The following is a 24,553-nucleotide window of genomic DNA, read 5'->3' as shown; positions in this document are numbered from 1 at the left end:
CAGCTAGGTGGTGCAGTGGATAGAGCACCAGTGCAGGAGTCAGGACGACCTGAGTTCAAATGTCACCTCAGACACTTGACACTCACTAGCTGTGTGACCTTGGGCAAGTCACTTAACCCCAATTGCCTCATCCTGGGTCATCTCCAGTCATCCTGAGGAATATCTGGTCACTGGATTCAGATGGCTCTGGAGGAGAAGTGAGGCTGGTGACCTGCACAGCCCTCCTTAACTCAAAAACAAAGTGAAGTGCAAGTGATGTCATCATTTCTCTGATGGTGTGGTCTTTGGCAACGAAGGACGAATGCACACAACGGTTGCAGACTGTGTGTCCTGATTCTAACTCTCACTCCTCTTGATAACCGTGATTCTGACTAGTTCTCCCCCCTCAGAAATCTAGGGCAAGGGAGGAGGAAAAGGAAGAAAAAAAAGTTAAAAGAAAGTTACATGGTAACTTTATTTTATATTTAAAAGGAATAATAAGTTGCATATAATAGTTTTGCAAGTTTCATATGCAATAATATTTTTCTCCTACCCCTCCCCCTTCTACTATGTTATGAAAATGCTTGTTATATTTCTTAAGTTCAGAATAAAATAAAATTTTGAAAACAATCTGAAAACACCCCTTCAGGGCAATGATTTTCTTTTCTGATGATCTGATGTTCTCCCCAATATCAATCTTCAACATATCAACTAATTCATGTCAGTTAATATAGAAATATCATTAATGCCATTGATTAGTGTCTCCATATTATTTTGCCAATTAATATAGGGCTGCCAGCTTTTTTTTACAAAGCACTTCCAAATTAAATACAGCCAGTGGACAGAGTTCATCTCCTATTGCACCAGGACACATGGAGTCTGGAAGTCAATTCTCTTCTAGTCTGGGTCTAGTCTGGCATTTAACTACTAACTAGGCTGAATTTCCTGCAAAATCTGGTATAGACTTTAGTTCCTGGGCCTCAGGAAGCTCATTAGGACACAGCTGTCTCCAATATTCCTGAACCTGAGAATGGGCAAGGATAGACACATCAGGTTCAGAAGAAACAGCAGGACTGTATACTCACAGCTTCATGTTATACTGGGTGGGGCGCACTACTCTCTTACTTTCAGGTTGGTTCTAGATAAGGGAGAAAGACCACTTTGTTGCCCCATTCAGAATTCCACAGCAGCTTATGTTTCTCATATGCCACCATAGAAAGAAAATGCCTGAGATGTTCTTGTCAGAGTCTGTCTGCTATCTTAGTTCCAGCTTAGCAGCCAAACCAAGTCATGCAGTAAGAGGACTGGAAATTTAACTTTGTTTATTTGTCTAGATTGGATAATTGACTGAAGGAATAAATGAGTTTCATGCTGAATATGCAAATATTCAAATGATCTCTGATCTTACTAATTTTTCCATTCTCTCCATTTGCAAATCTCAGCCATCTATGCCCATCCACCCCATGCAACTCTTTTCCTCCTATAAATTCAAATTCACCAGAGATATCTTCCTAACATGCCAAATGCTACTTTATTTTCTCCTGATATTGCCAGGATACTGGTAGTCAAATCTGTTAATTTTGTTTAGGCCAGAGTATATAAAATGGGCTTAGTTTCACAGCACAATAGCTTGAAAGGTTAAACTATTCATTGTTTGAACATTTATATTAGCAAGCTAAAATGTCAATCCCTCTCTCCATCACATTTTCAACCTAGCAAGTATTTACCTGAAAATAGCACCAGGTTGTAGAGGTGTGATGTTTCAGAGTGTAACTAATATATGTACTCAAATCAAACACACAGCATAAAAGTTTTGTAGAAGCAGCTAATTTATGAGCATTTCAGGAAAGGAGACCAAAACTAGCTTTATCCTACATCGCTCCAGAAAGGAGAACTTTTATTTTTTTTTTAAAGTCAATTAAGTGTAGCTAAGTGGTACAGTGGATAGAGTACCAGACCTGAATTCAGGATGGCTCTTCTTCCTGAGTTTAAATTTTGCCTCAGATACTTACTAACTGTGTGACCCTGGGTAAGTCATTTAACCTTATGAGTTGGAGAAGGAAATGGTGAACCACTCTAGCATCTTTGCCAAGAAAACCCCAAATGGGGTCATGAAGAGTTGGACATGATTGAAAATGATTGGTTACCAACAGATTATGTGCCATCTTACATATTGTCTTATTTGAAACCCCCAACTATCTTGTGAAATACTTTATTTTTGCAGATGAGGAAACTGAGGCCCATAGAGGGTAAATGACTTGCCCAAAGTTACATAGATAGTAAGTGAAAGAGCTAGAGTTTATATTTAGGGCCTCTGACTTCAAAGCCAGTCCTTTGTCCACTGTTTCACATCATTTCTGGGTATAAATTACCAAAGGTAGTTTTCAATTTAAAGCAAATTGGTGACCATCAATATTTCCCTCTACCAATTTTGCTTTGAGATGTGGTGTAGCTAATGAGTGACTGATTGTGTGAAAGCATCTATCTCTCTCAATGACTATCTCCCTTCACAGCTGGGACTTGGTGCTATCGCTACTAGCAGACTCTGCCAATGAGCTTAAGTTGCTGTACTGATGTTCACTTTTTTGTCCTTTGAAGATCACATGGTAATAGTCTTTTGTCATTGATGTGAATTCACCTAAGATCAAGAAACAATGCAAATAGGGACAGAAGAGACAGAGGTGTCCATGGGTTCACAGACACATGGTTGCCTGCGTTAGGCGTTGAAGACGAAGTATCCAATCACAATGCTTGCCATTTCACTCCCTGCTTTGAGGTTCACAACACTGCTTCTTCCTCTCTAAAGATGAGGCAGGAGGAGAGCGGGAGAGGAAGAGGGAGAGAGAGGTAGGAGGAAGAAGGGAAGGGGGAAGAGAGAGAGACAGAGACAGACAGAGTTAGTTTTTATTTTATTTATCCTTGCTTTTTGTTGCAAATTCTATTCCAACTCAGTAGCAAGTTGAAAAACTCTCATGCAGTTAGCTGACAGGAAAATTATTAGATAACGTATATATGCTCTGATGTGAGGAATGGGACCTGTTAATATGCATGTGAGAAATTGTCCATGATCTAAGGGATGGTCCTTCACTGACCATTCATAACCTCTACTCCCTCACATGTAAGAGGAGAGGAGGGGAAAGGGAAATAATGATAATAATAATAAAAGAACAGATTTATATTCTGAACTAAATCCTGATTTCAGGGAGCAACTTGGGATCTTTCAAAGGGCTACACAACTTCTATTTTTAAAAAGTTAATCTTCCCCAAAATAAAAGAAACAAACCAAAAGAAGAGCAATGATAACACCAAACAACCTTATTAATAAGCAAAACATTTTACAAAGTGGTTATTGGTGATTGTAATACAACCCTAGTCTCCAGTCACTGAAAAAATAAATCAGCTGCCTGGATCCATTAACAAAGTAACATCAAATGCAAGCTCTGTAAGGGATTCTATGTGTAACCTTGGGCAAGTCACTATCTTCATGAGGACTTAGTTTCCTCGATGGTAAAATGAAGGAGTTGGATGAGATGACCCCAAAGGTTACTTAGATGACTTAATCTGCTGTGATGATGCTATAATGTAACGTATGAGTCTTGCTGCTTTATAACATTCTCTTCTTTTGTTTAGCTTGGGTTAATGAACACATTTTCTAGGTTATTGTCGTCATTTTTACATTACTACATATGCCTCCTCTTGCTGTCCTTTAATGATTTCCCAGTTGTAAAGCTGGTTTCTTTCCAGTTTTGCATTGTAATTTGACATATATTCAATTGTAAACTGTGTATTCATGAAGGTTTTTGTTAAATTTGATCCTTCTTATTCACTAATCTTTTGATGGTATAAACCTAAAAGTGGGATTATTGAGCTAAAGAGTATGAACATTTTCCTAATTCAATAGGATTATTTCATCTATCTCATCATTATCTCTATCATCTATCTATGTATCCATCTAAGTTTGTATCATCATGATTTCATTAAAGTAGAGAGCTTTTGGTGAGGAAATTCTCTCCCTCTACCAAAGGCAAATCAGCAGAATTGTCACAGCTTATAGTCTTAGAGGGTTGCCAGAGGCACTAAGAACTTAATTCTTTTGCCTAGGGTCATGTCAGAATATAGGACATGTCAGAGATAGAACTTGAACTGTGGTCCCTTGGGCTTTGAAGTCTTTTCTCTATTGCCTGCTCTATGTTACCTCTGATGATTTCATATTACTTTGCAAAATAGTTCATAATTCCACCACAGTGATTTTTCATTCCCATTTCCCCCATAACTCTATCAACATTTTTTCTAATCTTTTACCACCATTGCCAATTTGATGACTTGATGTGTTCAAGAGTTATTCTCATTTGCATTAATATGATTACTACTGATTTTGAACATTTTAGGTAGTTGTTGACAGAATATGTATTATTTATTTATTTTTCTTCCTGGAACTGTCTGTTTGTATCCTTTAATCACTTGCCTGTTGGAGTAATTCATTTAAAGTTGTGTTAATTACTAGTGATTTTAGAGGTCAGACTTTAATCTGTTATATTTAATACAGAAATTTCTTCCCAGTTCATATCTTTACCTTTTATTTTAGATGAATTGCTTTTTTTGTATAAAACGTTTTTCTATTTATATGAAGTCTTCTATTTTTGTCTTTTATTAGTTCCTCTATATTATGACTGGTTAAGAATTCGCTACTCATCCACAGTTGAGAAAGATATACCTTTACATTATTTTCTAATTATGCTTTGGCATGGCTATTTATGTTTAAACACTGGATCTATTTTAAATTCGTTGTATATGTGGTGATATTTGTTGGTCTAATTCCATTTTATTCCAAACTGCCAACAAGTTTGTCTAGCAGTTTTGGGTGAGTAATGGGTTTCTTTATTAGTAGTCTGTGTCCCTAAGTTTTTTGAAGAATAGTCTGCTATGTTCATTTGCTTCTAAATCTTTCTTATCTTGTCTATTCCACTGTTCTGCATTTATATTTTTTATCCAGTCAATACTGATTTTATCCAGTCAGTACACAATAGTTTTGATAATTGCTGCCTTATGCTATACTTTGCTGTCTCACATAGATATTCCCTCTTCCTGAATACTGGTTTCCATTAATTCCTTTGATGGTCACATATTCTTGTCTTCCTATATAAAATTCATTATTATGTTGTCTAATTATATTGGTATTTTAATTGGTGTAATTTTCTTTCTGTAGTCTAATCTATGTAACATTCATTTTTTTACTGTGTTTAGTCTAGTTGGATAATTAACATGGAATTCTTCTGCAATTATTTAGCTCTTTATTTCTGCAGAGAATTGTTTTGCAGTTGTGCTTGTACAAGCTCCATGTATTTCCTGATAGCTTAAGTCCAAAATATTTACTGGTTTGTTTTTTTAAATAGTATTCTTCTTTCTCTCCCTTTCTCTATTTTTGTTAGTAATATACAGAAATATTAATAATTTTCTATCCTGATATTGGGCTGAAACTCTTCACTAAGTCTTTAAAAAAATTCTCTTGGACTTTCTAAATAATGAATGAAAACATTTATTAGTCAGTCAGTCAATAAGCATTTATTAAGTATTTACTATATGCAAATCACTATGCTAAGTACTAAGGATTTAAATACATAAACAAAACACTCCATGCTCTCAGGGACCTCCTAATCTAATAGGGAGATAACCCATATGAATGCTTTATCTGAAAATCCTGTAAAACAATCACATGGTTCTTGGAGTATAGTAGCAAAGCAGATAGTAATGACTCTTCTTTAATGGAATCTCCATCAATTAATCCTTTCAGTTTCTAATGTTGATTGTAATAGTTGAGAGCATCAAAGACCTTGATGGCAAGAATCTTTGATTATTTTTTAATTCTGGGTCTTCAGTAGGTATGAGGGTAGCACCTGTAGGAGCAGTGGCCAGGCTTATCATATCATATGCAATTAGCTATTTTTACCTCTTCTTTGCAAGTGTTTATCCCTTTAATTTCATTTTTAAGGCATATTACTATTGCTTTCATTCCATTAACTATGCCAAACAGTATGAGTGATAATGGTCATTCTTGTTTCATTCCCAGTCTTGATATTTCTCCATTAGAAATAATGTTATCATTTGGTGTCAGTTACATATTTTTAACAATATTAAGAAAAAAATAACCTTCCACTCCTATAGTTTTGGGTATTAATAACATAAGCAAATGTTACTCTTTTTTGACCTTTTCTGCTTTTAATGATATAAGCATATGGATTTCATTAGTAACATGATTTAGTATATTAATTAACTTCCTAATATTGACCCAGCCTTGTAAAACTGGCACCCATCTAATTTGGTGATTATGAATAAGTTTTGGATATATTGCTATAATCTACTTGTTAATATTTTATTTAAAATTTTATATCAATATTCGTTAATGATGATAATATTCATATAGGATGCTTAAAAGTCACAGAGTTCTTACTTAGGATATATGCATAAACATCAACCACCTCCCATTCTAAATGTGAGATGCTTGTCTAAAGAACAATAAATGGGCATGCTACTAGAGAAATTAAATTCTATCAATTTTGACATTTTGGCTATAAATAAAACCAGAAAATATAAGAAAAAAATAAAAGGATGTCTCATAGATCCTCATTGAAGAAGCAAATAGAGAATGTGGGAGAATTTATGCTTCCAAGGTTATGAAGATATGTCATTTCATCAAACACTGAGTCATCTTGCCTTAAAGTACTCATGATGAGCAAGAAAAAAAATCTACCACAAATACACTTACAGCTTATATGCCAACAGCTCTTACAATGGAGCGTGAGCTCATCCTAGGAAAGACTTGATGAGGCCTTCGTAATTTAATAAATACATCTTTTAATACTTAAAAACTTCAATGTAAAAGTGGAGAAAAATGGAAAATATTGAGGAACTTTAACTTCAAATTAATATGTTAAAGAAATTAAAGATAGGCAGACTATACAACAGTCTCACACCAATATATTATGAATTCTTCAAGAAGAGAGACCAGAGGAACTGAATATGGTAAGCATTGAATAGCATTAAAAAAATTAATCAAGATAATAATATGTATCTTAACAACAGGAAATGGTTGGTTATTGGAGTGGAACTTATTTCTGGAGGGGAACTTATTTCCTAATCAGTTATTTGTTAATAGTCAGACCAAAGACTTCTTAGAACAAAGATACAAATAATAAGAAAAAAATAAGATATTGGTGAAATAAAAGTACTTCTAACCTGACTGATTTTCATCAAGCTATGCATTTTATTTTTTTTACTTTTATTTATTTTTAATATATAATTTATTTATTTTTCAGTTTTCAACATTCTCTTCCACAAGAATTTGAATTCAAAATTTTCTCCCTATCTCTCCCCATCCCCAACCCTATCCACCCCTTCCTCCAGTCTGTCCTCCCTTCTATTACTCTCCCCTTCTTCCATCCCCCTCCCTTTTATTTTCCTATAGGGCAAATATATATTTCTATGCCCCATTGTTTGTACATATTATTCCCCATTTGCATGCAAAAAGAATTTTTAACATTCATTATTAAAGCTTTGAGTTCCATATTCTCTCCCTTCCTCCCTCCCCACCCACCCTCATTGAGAAAGAAAGTAATTCAATGTAGGTCACACATATGTAACCATATGAAACTCTTCCATAACTGTCATGTTGTGAAAGACTAACTACATTTCCCTCTATCCTGTCCTTTCCTCCATTTATTCCATTCTCTCCTTTGATGTATCCTCTGACAATAGTGTTTGCTTCTGATAATCCCTTTCCCCAATTTACTGTCCCTTCTATTAACTTACTCTCCTAACCCCTTTCCCCCTGCCTTCCTGCAGGTAAAATAGATTTCCATATCCAATTGAGTGTGTTTTATTTCTTCCTTCAGACAAGTCTCAGGAGAGTAAGGCTCACGTATTCCCTTTCATTTTCCCCCTCTTTCCCTCCATTGGGAAAGCTCTTTCTTTCCTCTTTTATGTGAGATGATTTGCTGCATTTTACCTCTTCCATTTTCTTATTGTTAATACATTCCACTCAGCAGTAAATTTTATTTTTTTAGGTATTTTCCTTTCATATTCAGCTCACCCTGTGCCCTCTGTCTATGTGTACATATATACATATATATTATATATATATACACACACACACAGACACCCATGTACATATACATACTGACACACATGTAATATATACATACATACATACCCATATATATCTACATTATATGTATATATGTATATCTATATAGATATAGATATTTCTTCTAACTACCCTAATACCGAAAAAGGTCTCATGAGTTACAAATATCATCCTTCCATGTAGGAATATAAATTCCTTATGGCTTCTCTTTCCTGTTTACAAGCTATGCATTTTAAAAAATAGAAAATGATTAAAGAAATAGACATCATCATTTTATCTGGAAATTTAACTATCATAAAGCAATTGCCACTATGAAGTAGCCTAAATAACCTCAAAAATATCTCAACTAGTCAGTACTTAATCTGTTTCCCAAGCAGGGAGATATGACAATCAACAGAAACAGAAGTTTAGAATATAAACGTATTTGCAAAAACTTGTGAAGGCAGATAGTAAAAGATTTTTATTTTATTTTACAATATTGCTTCATAAAATAGACAGGAATAGTGGAAAAAAAACAATGAATTTCTAGAAAGCTTCATATGATATTCAGTTGAACCAGAGGCAGTTAAGTGGAACAGAGGGCATACTGTTAGGCCTGGAGTCAGGAAGACCTGAGTTAAAATCTAGTCTCAGACACTTGCTAGCTCTGTCCCCATGGTCAAGTCACTTAAGATCCATTTGCCTCAATTTCCTCAATTGCAAAGTGGAGATAATAACAGAAATTACCTCACAGGGTAGTTGTTAGGATTAAATGATATCATATTTGTAAAATACTTAACAGAGTGCTTTTCATATAGTAAACACCACCCATACCCAATTCCAAAGGATCTCAAGAGTATTTAAGAATAAAACTAGCATGAAAATAACAAACACACCAAAAATTATGGAAATGATTTATTAAGATCTCTATAATAACCATTTTCTCCATTAGTTATAATGGCACCCCTCACATCTGGTCTCTAACCTTCCTAAAGGATCATAAGAGAAAATGTAATTGACAACAAAGACAATAAAAATGGAAAGGATAGATGGAGCAGAACCCATTTTAAAAATATGTCTATTAATAGCCATTGGAATATTTAGGGATATATCATTTGATCAAAATCAAAAGTATTTATTAACAATCTTAATCACTTCTCTTTGTCTGCCTTATCCTTTCCTGGTTTGGGCATAAGGACTAGACCTGATGCATAGAATTGAGAAGAATGTTAGGTTACACAAGGGGTAGCATATTGAACTTTGAGAAAGGAAAACCTGAGATTAATTAAATCTTTCCTCAGCTACTTACTAGTTATGTGATCCTGGGAAAGTCACTTATCCACTTTCAGGCTCAGTTTCTTCATCTGCAAACTGGGAATACTAATAGCATCTACTTCTCAGAGTTACTGTGAAGATAAAATGAGATAACATCTGTAAAATACTTTGCCAACCTTATAAGCACTTTTTAAATAAGTTACTTAAAAAAATTACTTTTTCTATTATGAAAACAATTTTTTAAGGATGTTGAAATTTTTTATTTATTTAAGAGTATGATGGAATTCATCTGTGAATATTTCTTATTTTTTAAAGTAGCATTTATTTTCTCCTACTAAATGTAAAGACAATTTTGAACGTTTATTTTTTGAAAGATTTTGAGTTCTTTCCTCCTCCCCTCAAGATGGCAAGCAATATAATATAGATTATACAAATGCAATCATGTAAAATAATTCTATCTTATCTTGCATTTTTTTTTTTGCTATGAAAGTTCCTTTAACTGACTGTTCAATTTTTACTTTTAAGATTAATGTTTTTAGCTTGTCTACTTCCTGTTTTGTCAGTCTAAGCATTTTATGTTTTTGTAGCTTTTCATCCCTTCCCCTTAAATATACAATTCTGGTGGCTTATAATAGCTTTAGATAATTTTATTTATTTTATCTCAATTTATTTATTTTCTCATTTTTAAAATTTTATGAATTTGGTTTAACCTGTGTACTTTTAAAATTAAATTGGTTAATGGTTTATCCATTTTATTGGTGTTTTAACATGTTCTTTGTTGAATTTATTCAATGTTTGTCTTCAATTCTATGTATTTCACCTTGAATTTTCAAATTTCCTTCTTTAGTGCTTGCATAGTACTTGTTGAGTTGATATTTTTTTAAATGACATCTTTAGATCATTGAACTCTTTTTCTCTTTTTAATACAAATGTTCCGAAATTTAGATATTCCTCTAAGAACTGCACTTGGAGTATCTCATAAGTTTTAATATATTATTCTTGTTGTAATTATCTTTAATATAAATTTCTGTTTGTCTCTGTGATTTGTTCTTTTACCTACTCTTTATTAAGCAAATCTTTTGAAGTATCTATTTAGTGGTGCTTTGTTTGCTCGTATTCCCCTTATTAATAACTATTTGATTATGTTGTGGTCTGTAAAGGAAAATCAGTATTTCAACCTTAATGCATTTCTTCGTGTGCTAATTATGCCCTAGAGTCGAGCAGAGGTTCTGAAACTTATTTGACTTACTGCCGAGTTTTCAAAAAATAAAATGTGTCCACCTGGAAATGTACTTTCTTTAACCCTTCAACATTTTGTTTTGTTTTGAAATTTGCTTCATTTCAAACTACTATTGCCTCCTCGGATCATTCCAACATTCCCTCCCCTGCCCCCCCAGGAGCCAGTATCACCCACTTTGGGAACCTATGCAAGTATGATCAATTTTTATAAAGATTATTCTTTAATATTTTCATTCTTCTGTTTCTTTACTTATCAATATGAAATTTTTCCAACTTTTTTTTGCCTCATAACTATAAATTTCATTTTTATTTCTTTTAGAATATTCCAGTTCTTATTGTTTAGATCATTTCATTTTGCATTCTACTTAACTTTTGTTTTATTCCTACGCTATTTGAGGTTATATTTTTAATGCCAATACTTTCAAAACTGTGGTGATTTTAAGCATGTTGTGTTTTTACTCTCTCTGTGAAGGCTTTCTATTTTCACTTGTACTTTGTCTAAAATTACAATTACTTTGTCTGATCTAATGATCAGATGAGGTATCATAAATTTTATTCTTGTCTTTCATTTTGAGTCTCAATATATTTTTGGTGTATTTCCAGTAGATAATATATTATTGAGTCATTTTAAAGAAATTCTTTCTGAGATTATTTTCCTTTTTAAAACTGTATTCAGTACTTTTATATTTAGTTAATCATAATTAAGTTGATGTTACCCTCCATTATTTTCTGCTATATTAACTATTTTCCTAGAACTGGGTACTTTTCCTTCATACTATAGACATCATTCCTGAGTTAAACTGTGGACATATAGAAACAGAATCCACTCACGTCTCTCCTTTCTTAAATACAGAAATCTAGTTTTCCCAAGGTAATCTTTGAAAAAATCTCCCCACCCCCTGTACAACTTCCAGAAAAATGATTGAATGATAAAGAGAAGTTATAGGAGTAGTCACCTTACCTTTCAGGACTTTGGATTTCTCAATCTACAACCTGAAAAGTTTAGACTCCCTAAAATGATGTTTAATACTCCTTTGAGGAGCAAAGTTCTATCCTTCTATAGACAATTGGTTACCAAATGGAATACAATATCATAGAACAAGGGGAAAAGTGGTGTTTGAAAATCAAAATTTCTGTATGTTCCCTATATCACAACTTGTCACAAGGTTCATAAAAGGATAATATTTTAAAGAGAAAATAAACCTTCAAAATCCTCTAGTCCAATCCCACTTCTTTTGTAGTTGAGGAAATTTAGGTTTAAGAGTAAGTAACTTGCTTAACAGTAAGTAATTATAAAAATGGAGGTGAAATGTCAGATTTTTGACTATAAATCTCGTGTTTTTTCTCTGTTATGCCATACTAGCAGCCATTGCAATTTAACAAGTAACAAGTTAAATAAAAATGTTTTTAAAATTATATGATTTTAGGAAAACTGTCACACTTAAATATCCCAGGCAAAGGCCACAAAGCAGTCTTCCCTACATTTGTCATATGTCCCTCCCTTAATGCCTTTGTCCCTTAAAACATGTTATAATTGAAATTTTCAAAGTTGAGCTAAGGGCAAACTGACATTTTCTGTGTGTTCAATTTGGATACAAATGTCATATTTGCATCACATTGGAATCTTGAGATATAAGAATTTTTTTAAATGCATAAATGATGAGTGTGTCTACAAAATGCCTTTGTGAATGAGATTCATTTAACTTTCTAAGACTCCAGGGGAGAGAAAGAAATTGTCTGATACAGGAAGCTTTTTTTTGCTTAAAAAAAACACAATTTCATATATTTTTTTCTATTTCTCTTTCTATCCCTGCCTTGGTCCTTCTACTAATAATAAGACAGTTAGGTGGCCTGGTAGATAGAGCACTAGGATTGAAGTCAGGAAGACTTGAAGTTTAAATCCTGCCTCAGATACTTACTCAGTAACTTTCTGACTTGGGAACAAATTATTTAACCTCTGTATGCCTCAGTTTCTTCAACTCTAAAATGTGAATAATAACAGCACCTCCTTTTCAAGGTTATTGTGATATCTGAGATATTTGTAAAGGAGTTAGTGCTGTGCCTGGCACCTAGTCGATGCCATATAAATGTTATCTATCATCATCTTCATCAAGCTTCCATGACCAGTATCTATCCACTCCCTTGCTTTTTAGGGGTTTACTTCTCATCCTTCTATCTCTTCTCTTCTCCCTAGTATTCCTTTTCTTTCTATTACCATTGCATTTTAGTAATTTCAGTCATGTCCAACTCTTCTATGACTGCATTTGGGGTCTTCTTGGCAAAAATACTTGAATGGTTTACCATTTTATTCTCCACCTCATGTTACAGATGAGAAAATTAAGCAAACAGGATTAAGTGACAGCTAGTGTCTGAGGCTGGATTTGAAATCAGGTCCTCCTGTCTCCACAGCCAGAGCTAGGATGCAAAATTTTTGAGAACAGAGACCATTTTGTTTTTGCCTTTGCAACAGTAGGATAGTGCCACCCCAAATCATCTGTATTTAATAACATCACATTGAAACCCATTCACAGTTTCTATTCCACTAGCAATTTTTGCATCTAAAAACTCAATAATTAGCATTTTGTGACTCTGGCATGGTCTTTGGGTAAGGGAATGACTCAGATAGTCTATTCAGGACTTCAGCATTAGTGAGCTCTGTTCATCAATTCACTCTATCAGGGCAGAAGCTTCCCAGCAGTAGACAATATGGTCCAAATCTCGCACATACATTCAGTAATACATGCCCCATATCTCAGTCTCATGCTATTCTCAAGAGGAATACAACAACTTCTTGCAACCTCTGTTCCTTCTCTTCCCCTACACTTTCTCTTCTTGCCATAATACAGAGGCTAACATGATGCACTAGCTCTCTTCCCTCTCACTGAATCTCCTAAATACTATGGCCAACCAAGTTCTTTAGGAAAGAGTGAATGACAGCATCTTTCAATGTAATCTCACTGATCCCTGCAGCCACCAAAAGTAGCTGCATCTCAGGGACGTCCCTAGGATATCACTTATCCATTCTCTGGCTTCTTTGTCCTTCTCGATGAAGGTGAGGAGGAAGTTGCTTTGTTTCTTTTGGGGGGGAGGAGTGAAAGATAGCCAGTTAAGCCACCTACAAAAACTTCTCCTTCCTCACCACTTTATAATACATTGGAGCCACTAACTGTAATATAACATAGTATATTTATGTTTCTTTCATAGGTGTTGCAGCACAGTTTTACTGTTTTAAATCACTATAGGATTTTATCAATGTAATATCTTTTCTTTCATGATGTATTTTTGGTTATAGATGTGATTTGTTTGATGCTGGAATCTTGGTTGGGAGCATAACCTTCAGCTATGACATTATTCTATTGTGAAAAAAAATCTGCTTTCTGATGTAGTTTCCAGGAATACAATTTTAAGAGTATGACTTTTGCTGATTAGTGGTACATACCCTTAGGGGAATTCTACATTTTTGCAGCCTCTCTGCCTAGTCTGATTCTCTTCCCCCCACACCCCAAATTAAGGCTAGGACTTTGACTCACCCAAAAAGCTTTTTTTTTTTTTTAGCTAAACTTGTGATTTATCTAAACTCTGTCTCGCTGATAAATGAGATGTAACAGTAGAAAGATTGCTACTTAGTGGGAGCAGGAGAGCTGTTTTCAAGAATTTGAAGGGCTGTCATGTGGAAAGGGAACAGGCTTATTCTTTTTTGTCCCAGAGGACAGAACTAGAGGAAATGGATGGAAGTTACAGAGAAGGCAGATTTGGATTCACTTTAAGGGAGAATTTCTTAACAGTTAGAACTGTCTCAAGGTAGAAAAGGCTGATTTGTGAGGTCTTGGTTTTTCTTTTAATGGAGATCATCAAATGAAAACTCTATGATCATTTGTCAATGTTGTCCTAGAAGAGATCAAAGTTTCAGGTAGGAGTAGAGCCAAACAATCTCTGAGATTCTTACATTTCTGGAATTTTGTGAAGAAAAGTTTAATGGCCTGTTGCAAATGAGAGAAAACAAGAACTACAGGAAGATATTATTTATTAATATTTACATTGAAAACAGGTAATTTATTATAAAGATGGTCATTATTTCAAATGATTTGAAGAATCTTATCCCAATTATGTAGGTCCTCCTCTTCAAAAAAAAGTAGAATTTGTTCATGCCTTTTTTTGTGTGTGTGATTTTTGTTCACATCTTTCCAAAATCTGTCATATAGCGTGTAAGTAATATACTAAATCCTTTTTTTTGTGATGTATTTTTATTTGTGCATAAATTGAATTTAAGTGAGGTTGGACAAAGTCATCAGTCTCACTCTCCTCTACAGTCATCATAGTCCAGTGGGAGAATTGAATCAAGATGACTGGTGATGGCTCAAGATTCAATGTATGACCTTGGTGTCTTCAATGTCTGACCAAACTTTAAGTGCTCCACAGCACCTGTTTCAGCTGTCTTCATGACCATTGAAACAGGTTGTTCTTACCCACCCATTCCACCTAGGAAAGTCTTCATACATTATCCTTAAAGTCATCTTAAATTTGGACTGATTTGAGATTTTGAACTTCTATGATTCATAGACATAAGGATCAGTGGTGGGAGAATACTAGGGTTTGCAACATGGTTTTTGGCAATGGAGAACAGCTTGTTATCCTGAAAAATACTGCGTAGTTTCCCACATGTGATCTAGCTCCCTTTGTTATTTCTAATCATTCAGGCCTTCACCTCTTTCCACCTTCAATGCCTGTCCAATGTAAATTCACTACTGGACTGTCTCAATGGAATCTCCAGCCACCTACAAGTTACAACCTGGGAAAAATGAATTCTTGATTCACATGAGTTTTCTTGGGTGAACTCATTGACTAATCTCTTTTGGATACCATGGATCTCATTAAAGGGACCCTCTGGGGTTCCAAGGCACAATGCAATTAATGCCAACAATGAACAGGAACATCAGCTTCTATCAGGAATCACTCTTCCATTTAGACTTTACATAGGACTTGCTCCATAGCACTGGCAAATAAGCTGTCTTAATGGTTGTTGATTAACAGAGGATATTTGAACAAAGCAAAACTTTTCTTCTGTGATCAATAAACAACAATTGGAATCTTGCATTCTGTATTCTTTTCGGTGAATTGTATGACTTTAGAGATGGATGTCATGGAAAATCGTTTGTGAAAACTTACCTATGTTCTTCTATTTTCATCAAAGACGTGCTTGACAGGCAAATAGAGCATTACAATAAAGATTCAATATCAACCAATCAATTGATCAATAACTATGTACAAGTGCCTACTATGTTCCAAGCGTTCAGGTAGGTATCTAAAATTCAGAGATAAAAGTGAATGTCAGTTTGAAGAACTTACATTCTACCTGGTGGAGATAATGTGCAGACAAAATAGAAATAATGAGTATTAAATGACAGAGGAATTTATATTTACTTCTAGAAGTACTCGGGAGCCACTAGAATTTATTGGGGGAAGAGAGTGATCTATGCTTCAGAAAACCACTTTGATTATTTAGGGGAGGAATGATTGCAGTGTGGAGAGACTTGAGGTAAGGGCACCTATTAATACTTATTCATATCTTCGTGGCCACCTCTTTTTGATTAGTAACACTATCTTTGAAGTTATTTTTCCTCCTTTTATTTCAGGGTTTCCTTTTTTGTGACATCTTGAGAATACATATCTGAGAATCTCTACACTTTACATTGCTTTCATAGATGTCCTCTGTATGTATTTGGTCTCTTTAAAGTAGCTTTTCTGATTTTGTTTCCTTAAGTATCATTTCTACTTCTTCATATAGTACATTGAGTAATGAGGTCATAGAGTCCTTATGTTCTGATTCTTCCACATTATCCATGATGATAATACATTAATGTTGAAATGCAGGTAGATCTGTTCTTTATCACTTCCAGTTTCATCTATAATATGCTCTAAAGGTATCTCATCTAAACAATGTAGCATACCAAGGTTTCCTCAAACTCACTTGCCCCTTTTGTACTTTCCACTATCTTAATAGGATAATATTGATTAGAGTTGTTCTATGTTTCTCCTTCTTAATGTGTTATAAATGAATATATATTGTAACCAGTGTTAACCCAATGAGCTTATGAAAGTAGGGCTTACATCTTAATTATTTTGTTGTTCCCTATAGAACTTTGATTGCCACTTTGAATATAGTCAAAACATTCAAAAAACACTCAAAACTCAACACTCAAAAAATGTTTCCTGAATGACCAGCCAGAGGAAGTCTGCAGGGATGATGGTGGGCACTCTGGCTTTCTTATGGGGCTAATGGACTATATAGATGGAGAGCTTAATCACTTGGTATCATTCGTCCTGATTTTGCACAGGAAATGCCATTGTGATTTCATCTAATCAGTAAGTTCTGACTAAGTAAATCAGCCCACAAATAGAACATGTTGCACTCAGGAGTAAATTTCTTTTGATTTCTCATAGAATTGAACTTTTCTCTTCAAATATTCCCAAGACAGTAGCTTTTTTTACTCTTTGCAATAGTATTTTTTCTACTTGCTATTTGTTGTCCTTTGAAAAAGCTATCTACAAAATACTCATTGACTGATTTCTCTCTAGGTGGTTGTGTGTTTTCCACATCTTTATAGCATGTTGCATAGACACTTTCACTATATTCTATGTTTTAAAACTCCTTATAGATCCAGTATTGTGTGTCCCAAGGCTACTTCTAGTTCTAACAATCTGTCATTCTGTGATTCTATAGAAATAATTCTCACTGAATCTGTGGCCATCAAGAGAGGAGAGATCTAAGAGATAAAAGAAAGCTGAGGAGTACCTCCCCTAGGAATAAAAGCCAGATATACAATTTGGGCACAACTGTATTCCATGGTGAAGAAAAGGAGATTAATTAGAGGCAGTATTTTATAGTGGAAACAGAATGGCATGCAGAGTCAGGAGACATGGATTCTAATCTCAGCACTGAAATTTAATGACGATATGATAATGGGCAAACCCCCATGCCTTGGTTTCCTCATTTGTTTTATGGGGATGATAACTCACCACCTCCCTCACTGCACCATTATGAGAAATGTACTTTTCAGATCTTACAGAACCATAAAAAAAGAAATATTATTAAGAAGGATTCCTTTATTGCTTCAGGGATTTCTTTACTTATTGGTATATATGCACATCTTAACTCATGGCATTAGATTCCCAGTACTGACGTGTGTATGGGAGTTTGGGGGAGGAGCACAAACTCTGTCACATTTCTGCTGATTTGGTAAGAAGCCTTGGTTAAAGACCTGGCAATGGTCTTAAATCCATAATACAAATGCCTTTCCAGCTCATTTTAGAAAAGTTCATCACCAGAGCATGAAGTGTAAAAGAATTGCGTATATATATATATATATATATATATATATATATATATATATATATATATATATATATATGTATATATACACACACACATATATGTGTGTGTATACAGAATATATATATGTTAATTGTTTATAATTATGTGTACTTATAAATTAACAGAGGGGAATGCATCACCATAGTAAAGGACCAGCCATAGACTTAGGAATATCTGTGGCCAAGACCTGCATCTGACACAGAGTAGCTATGTCACCATGAGAGAGTTATTCAGTCTCTCAATGTTCCAGAAAATTCTCCAAGATTATAAATCATAGAGGAATTGCTTCCTGTCCTAGGGGAGGGAATTTCTGTACCATGTAATTGTGATGAAATCATAGTACTAGGTTTTTAAAAATCATCTATAATGTGTGTGCATATGTGTGTGTGTGTAAATATGTCACTTCCTAGGTTATTTTAACCCATTTGTATGAATATGACTGGGAGAGGCAGCAGTGAAATTCAGGAGATGCTGCCTTAATATAGTTAGGGAATTGCTAGCTGCCAGTTTCCTTGCTCCTTATTGTATTATACTGTGTACAGCACCATTGAGCTAGCCCCATTAAGCAGTAAATAATTTAAATTAGCAGGCCAAATTGACTTGAGGGAAGCATATTTTTATGCTCTTTCAGATTTAGAGTCAAGATTATGATTGATGGATATAATTTAAGGGTAATAAAAATGAAGTCTTGACCTATAGCACTGAAATGTTTTCTCTGTGTTGTTACTAGGAGGTCAGCCCCAATTATATGAAAAAGTGGTGGCAGGACAGGGGAAAGAACACAAGGAAGAAGCCTTTGTGAGGCTGGTGCTGTCCTTGGAAGGTTAGGTGGGCGTTACAATGCACTCGGTGATTCCTGTCCTTCTTTTGCTTCATTAGTGAGTTATGAAGATGAATGAGATACTCGGTCAGATTAAGCGTGTCTGGAAGCTCTTTCAAGCCCCAAGTTACTATGTGGCTTCAGTTATGGGGTTTAGCCATTGTAGCAAATATTAATGAGGAGATTCCCTTAGCTGGACTTATGTCAAGACTAAACAAGGTATATTAAGGGCCCAAAAAGGATTTTAATAAGTGGAATAATGCAAGGTGCCAACACCTTGAATTATTTTAAAATCAACTGTCAAGGATACAGGCTCCAGCCATGATTCTGGATATGACCTGGGAGAGACTCAGTTGGCTCTGGAGGATGAACAACATGAACAAACTTTTGAGGACATGGATAAATTTGCACAGCACTAATCCCCCTGTCCCCTAAACCTTGTTCAGAATAGTTGGTCTTTTCATGATAAGTTGAGACTAAAAATTTTAGAGGCATAAGAGTAACTCTACATGACCATTAGGAGTAACCAGACAGAACAAAAACAAATTTCTTTTATCAACCAAAGAAAGGGTGGAGCCAAAGAAACAGTCCTGGTGTCTTGGAAATTTAAGCTAAGTAGGAGCCAAGGTACAACCATTTACCCAAGGAACTATCCAAGGTACCTGTCATCTTTGCAGATTCTCCTTCTGACCCCAGTGGACTAAACTAGAGAACAATTTTTGCCTTTTTTAAGTCTTACTGTCTTGATTTCAATTGACTGTGATATGAGCTACCTGTCATGTGACCCCTGTCCTGCTTGATGCCTCCTATGCCAGCTGTTAACTCTGATTCATACCTAGCTTTACTGGTCATGGAAGGATTCTGAGTCCTGGGCTCCTCAGGTTTCCTAAGTCAAAAGCACAAGTTAGGGGGTAGCACAATGTCACACCAAGAAAGTCTGTTTCTAGTATTATCTAATTCGGTTCAAGGTACCCTCTTGTGCAAGTCTATGGTTACAGATGTACAGACTCCTGCCCAAATATCACCAGCCATCTATATATCCACATTGCATAATTACAGAAAGGGCATGTTTCTCTATTTTCAATTGATGTTTTTATTCAAATGCATGTCAAATAGTACTCAGTAATTCTATCTTAGTTCTTTCTCTGTCAAGAGTGTTTAAGATAAGCAAAAGTCAATTACCAAGTCACACCTCCATTTGAGCATTAGAGCCTCATTTGAGAAAGTTGGCAACATATTTTAAGTACTGTGCAGATGATCTATTGACTCAACTGTCATTTTGGATGGTATTCTCTCTTGAGAATAATCTTTCCATGTTTCTTTGGGTTAAAAACAGACAATACATTTTGGACTTTGAATTATAAACTATATAGGAAATAGTTTCAGGCAATAACAATAGAACAGATTTGCAGTTTCATTTTTCCAGAAATCCTCCTCCAAAGTTGAGAACAACTCACATCAAAATATATGCTTATTTACATTTCAGTACTTTGCATGTGATTTTTGTTATCCTCCCCAATAAAGATTTATGAAAGATTTTTGATTTTGTCAATGTGAGGAATTCCCTTAACCCATAAAAATGGAAGGGTGTGTGCCCTCTATTATTTAGTAAATAGAATTCTAGATAATTGCCTGAGGCACAAAGGAGTTAAATTAATTCTCTAAGATCACATAGCTAATAAATATCAGAAGCAGGATTTGAATCCAAGTTTTCCTGATGTCAAGGCCATCATACTATGTCATAGTATGTTTTGTTATAATTAATTTTAATTCTTATCAGTTACATGTAAACAAAAACTTTCAAGTTTTTTTTAAAGTAGTGAGGAAACTATAGGTGTGCTGCTTACAACTTTTTTTTTGGCAGGGGAGAAGGCAATGCAATTGGGGTTAAGTGAATTGCCCACTCATACAACTAGTAAGTGTCAGGTGTCTGAGGCCGGATTTGAATTCATGTCCTTCTAACTCCAAGGCTGGTACTCTATTCACTGCACCATCTAACTGTCCCCCCCCCCAATTTTTTTTTTCATTTGAGTTTCAAATTCTCTTCTTCCTTCCCTCCCATTCCCCCCATTTGAGAAGGCAAGCAATTTGAAACAGATATATATATATATATATATATATATATATATATATATATATATATATGTATATATATGTATATATATGTACACACACACACATATATATACATATATATGTATAATATATGCAGTCATGCAAAACATTTTTATAGTAGCCATGTTTCAAAAAAAACCTCGACCCCACCCTCAACATAATAAAGTAAAAAAAAAAATATGCTTCAATGTGTATTTAGACTATCAGTTCTTTTTCTAGATATGGATAGAAATTTTCATCCTAAGTCCTTCAGAATTGTCCTGGATCATTGTATTGTTGAGAATAGCTAAGTCATTCACAGTTGATCATCTTACAATATTGCTGTCACTGGGTACAGTGTTGTCCTGGTTCTGCTCATTTAACTTTGCATCAGTTCATGTAAGTCTTTACAGAGTTTTCTGAGAATATTCTGCTTGATGTTTCTTATAGGACAATAATATTCTATCAAAATTATATACCACAACTTGTTCAGCCATTCCCCAATTGATAGACATCTCCTCAGTTTCCAATTTTTTGCCACCACAAAAAGAGCTGTTATAAATATTTTTGTACATATAAGTCCTTTTCCTTATTTTTTGATCTCTTTGGGATAGAGACCTAGTACTGATTTTGCTGGATGAAAAGGTATGCACAGTTTTATAGCCCTTTGGGCATAATTCCAAATTGCTCTCCAGAATAGTTGAATCAGTTCACAACTCCACCAATTTTCCTTTTCTGTCCTATTAGTCAGTCTGATAGGTGTGTTATTAGTTTGTGTTTCTCCAATTGGTATTGATTTAGAGTATTTTTATACAACTATAGATAGCTTTAATTTCTTTATCTGAAAATTTCCTGTTTGTATCATTTGACCATTTATCAATTGGAGAATGACTTGTATTGTTATAAATTTGATTTAGTTCCCTATGTAATTGAGAAGTGAAGTTGTTATCATATAAACTTCCTTGAAAAATTTCCCATTTCCTGTTTTCCTTCTAATCTTGGCAGCATTGGTTTTGTTTGTGCAAAAACTTTTTAACTTAATGCAGCCAAAATTACTTACATTATATCTTGTAATGTTCTATATCTCTTTTTTGGTCATAAATTCATCCTTTATTCATATATATGACAGATAAAATATTCCATACTTCCAGAACTTGCTTTTAATGTTATCCCTTATATCTAAATCTTGTACTCATTCTGACCTTTGCTCAGTAGGTGAGTGTAAGATGTTGGTCTATACTTAGTTTCTCCCAAACAGCTTTCCAGTTTTCCCACTAATTTTTGTGTACCTCATCTATTTCATTGATCCATCACTCTATTTTTTAGCCAGTACCAGAATGTTGTGATGATTATGACTCTAGTACAATTAAGATCTAGTACTGCTAAGCTACCTTCCTTCATATTTTTAAAAACTTGATTCTCTTAATATTCTTGATGGTCCTTTATTATTTTCTCTAGCTCTATAAAATAATTTTTTGATAATTCAATTGGTTTGGCACTGAGTAAGTAAATTAATTTAGATAGAATTGTCATATTGGTTTGGCCCATGAGCAATTAATGTTTGTTCAGTTGTTTAGATCAGACTTTATTTTTGTGAAAAGTAGTTTTTGATTGTGTTCATTTAGTTTTTGGGTTTGTCTTAGCAAGTAGACTCCCAATTATTTTGTACTGTCTGCAGTTATTTTAAATGGAATTTCTCTTTCTACCTTTTCCTGTTGAACTTTAATAGTGACATATAGATATGCTGATGATTTATATGGGTTTTTTTATGTCTGGAAACTTTGCTAAAGTTGTTAATTAATCCAACTAGCTTTTAAGATGATTCTTTAGGATTGTCTAAGTATATCATCACATCTCCAGAGTGATAATTTTGTTTACTCATTGCCTATCTGAATTCCTTCAATTTCCTTTTCTTGTCTTATTGCTATAGCTAGCTTCTCTAGAAAAGTATTGAATAAGAGTGGTGATAATGGGCATCCTTACTTCACCCCAATCTTATTGGAAAGCCTTCTTGGAATAAACTAGAAGATAAATATTACAAAGCAATTACAGATAATTAGAAGCACTACAGATATTGCTTGCTAATGGTTTTAGATAGGTACTACTTATCATTTTTGGCAGCTAGATGGTGCAGTGGAGAGAGTGCTGGGCCAGGTGTTAGGAAGACTTCTCTTTGTGAGTCCAAATCTGGTCTCAGACATTTACTAGCTGTGTGACCCTGAGCAAGTCATTTAATCCTGGTTGCCTCCATTTCCCAATCTGTAAAGTGAACTGGAGAAAGAAATGGCAAACCAGTTCAATATCTTTTCCAAGAAAATCCTAGATGGAGTCATGGAGAGTTGGACATGACTGAAAGAAACTTATCATTTTAAAGAAATCTCTATTTATTCCTATGCTTTTTGTGTTTTTAATAGGAATGAGTATTGTATTTTGTTAAAAAAACTTTTTCTACATCTATACTATTTTTAACATATGAATATAGTAAACATAAACTCACACCATCTTGCTATTGATAAAAATGTTACTTAGAAATTCAGTGCTTGCAAAATAACAAACTCAGAATGGAACCCAACTTTTCAGAGTGAAGAGGCAGCTATATTTACAGCATACAGCTGGAGTGAGCTGCACATGTGTTGATAATGATATGCAAGGGAAATATTGTTTATGTAGATGAAGACACTAATTCATGGTGAAATGGGAATAAAGGGGGATTGGAAAGAATTTCTTTGGGAAATAAAAGAAATCATTATAATTATAATGAATAATAAAAGTATAAGAACAAAAATTGCTTAAGATAAATTAAGGTCCAGAAATTAGTTTTAAAGCACTTTGGTTATTGTTTTTTTTTTTTAAATCAGTTTAACAATGATTAAACTCTATTACATACAAGAACTTCTGCTCAGCTTCAGGGATGCATAGCTGAATAAAATGATATATGTTCTGCACTCAAGGAATTTATAACAGAGTAGATATATCACAATCATAAGTAGTAAGATACATGGGAAAATATGATGATGCTAAAAGAGAGATTAAGATAAAGTGATCCAAGAAGAGCAGGATAAGGAAAGGTCTCCTTCAGCAAGCAAAGATTCAGGAAACTTGAAGGAAGTGGTGGTCCCCAAGCTGTGTCTTGAAGGTGTGAAGGATTTCCACAGGGCTGATGAGAACATAGTGAATTCCAGATGTGGGGTGACTGGCTGCATGAATTCATGGAGTCAAGAGATTATAAAATAGAGTTGCATCTGGAGCATAGAGTCCATGAAGGAGGAGTAGTATTGTTTAAAACTGGAAAAATAGGATAGAGCTGGATGATGGAAGGCTTTAGTTGGAATGCTAAGGAATTTGCATTTTTTCCTTTAACTAAAAGGGAGCCATGATTAACAAGATTATCACTATGCTGGGAGAAAAGCAAATGCTTTCTTTTTTCTAATTTATTAATTGATTCATTACACCACTGTGTTAGAAAAGAAATTTGGAACCTATAGATTTCAGTTTTTAATTTCTCACTTCAGATATTTTTCTTCTCAACCCAAGGGAATTTATTTTATTGTATTCTAACTTGAGAGTGGGTAGCAGTCTTCTCTTTTTTCTCTGACCTACTTGAGATTCTGAGCATTTTCACCGTTTAGCCTACCTCTGGTGGTTTGCTACGGCC

At 34.4% G+C, this 24,553-nt stretch overlaps 1 protein-coding gene and 1 long non-coding RNA gene across 2 annotated transcripts in view; one reads left to right on the top strand and one right to left on the bottom strand.

Annotated features, from left to right (window-relative positions):
- Positions 1-24,553, top strand: part of STK32B (serine/threonine kinase 32B) — a 367,871-nt gene that overhangs the window by 156,175 nt on the left and 187,143 nt on the right. The gene's annotated exons all lie outside the window — the stretch shown is intronic.
- Positions 531-24,553, bottom strand: part of LOC140511183 (uncharacterized) — a 28,365-nt gene continuing 4,342 nt past the window's right edge. The window contains exons 2-3 of the long non-coding RNA XR_011969460.1: positions 9,408-9,504; positions 531-2,779 (exon numbers count right to left, since the gene is read on the bottom strand). This is a non-coding gene — a long non-coding RNA (uncharacterized lncRNA). The remainder of the gene's footprint in view (positions 2,780-9,407; positions 9,505-24,553) is intronic.

This window comes from Notamacropus eugenii, chromosome 6, assembly GCF_028372415.1.
Source record: "Notamacropus eugenii isolate mMacEug1 chromosome 6, mMacEug1.pri_v2, whole genome shotgun sequence".
In the NCBI taxonomy this organism is placed as follows: domain Eukaryota; kingdom Metazoa; phylum Chordata; class Mammalia; order Diprotodontia; family Macropodidae; genus Notamacropus; species Notamacropus eugenii.
The sequence above is the reverse complement of the archived record's forward strand: the minus strand, read 5'-3'. Positions and strand labels throughout refer to the sequence as shown.